Source organism: Halyomorpha halys, unplaced genomic scaffold, assembly GCF_000696795.3.
Source record: "Halyomorpha halys isolate HHAL.00 unplaced genomic scaffold, Hhal_1.1 Scaffold182.1, whole genome shotgun sequence".
NCBI classification, from domain to species: domain Eukaryota; kingdom Metazoa; phylum Arthropoda; class Insecta; order Hemiptera; family Pentatomidae; genus Halyomorpha; species Halyomorpha halys.
The window spans coordinates 274,395-275,762 of record NW_027113601.1 but is presented as its reverse complement, the minus strand read 5'-3'; positions in this window follow the sequence as shown (position 1 = coordinate 275,762).

The window sequence follows — 1,368 nt, the reverse complement described above, 5'->3', positions numbered from 1 at the left end:
GAAAGGAATAGAGTGTTAATCCGATTCCACGTATTTTTCTAGCCTTAAATAAAATTTCCAACCCTCCCTCCAAAATAAGGAAGTAAAAAAAAACCTTTTGTCACCATATTCAAAAATATTTATTAACAGATTGAACATCGGGAAGAGCAATGCCAAGTTCTATTTATTAGATTAGTATGTACCTAACTTTTTAAAAATAATCCAGCTATTTTTAATAAAACAAAGTAATGCTAAAAAATAATAAATACATGTTATATACTTTAGGAAAAAAAATTAATATAATACTAGTTATAAAAAATTAAAAAAAAAGAATTCCTAATTTGTATTCATATTAACTCCCTTTATATGGAAGGGGGTGGCTCAGTGGTAAGGTCATGTGCAACTAACTCCAAGGATCCGGGTTCTAATCCGACTGTGGCAGATAATTATTTTCGGTTTCACCGTGAGTCAGACCTGTGGGTTAGAGAACCCAGCCTCATGAAGAGAGTACCTGTAATTGAGTAAAAATCTGGCGGTTGAGCGTGATTGTGACCTAATCACTTCCTTGCACAACCGTTTGTCAAGTAACAGTACTTCCTTACAAAGTACTGCACCCCCTGTGTACCCTTCATGAGTTAGATTGGTACAGATTTAATTTTAATTCACTCTCTTTATATATATAAAGGAGTTCCAAAGAAAATTATTTTAATAAAAAAGATTTTAAAATAAAGATATTTTAGTAAATTTTACTGGCAGGCGTTAAAATTAGACAATACCTAGATAGTATATAACGACTTGTCTTATCTACTGTTTATAATTATGCAATTCGTTAAATGAGAGTTTAAATTGGTTTCAGATATTTTTAGAACAATATTTTGAGCTGGAAATTTATGATTTAAAATTTTATTTTTGGATAAAATTATAAAATAAATTCCTCCATGGAACGAATCTATTACAACGAAATTCAGAGAGTCGAGTATAAGAAAAAATTAACTCAGACGTACCAAATCGTTTGAAAAAACATTATTAGAATACATCCCCTCTATAATTTTACATTTATTATTTTAGCAATAAATAACGATGAAATTTCTTGACTTCTTTGCGAGTTTGACGAAAATCCCTGACTATTCCACAGTTAAGAAATTTCCTAACTATTTTTTCGGTTTTCCTTGTCTAAGGAAACTCTGCATTTATTCATATCATATTTATTAAATGCTGTAGTACATCTCAGTAAGTTATATTTAAAAAGAAGTACTTCCAGATGATATACTAATTTCCATTGTTTCTCCCGATGGAACTTGTGTTTTCCATTGTATCCCTAATTCTCCAATGTCACATCGTAACCCTTGAAGAATGGTTTCAAAACTGGATGATTAAAATAAATTCCAA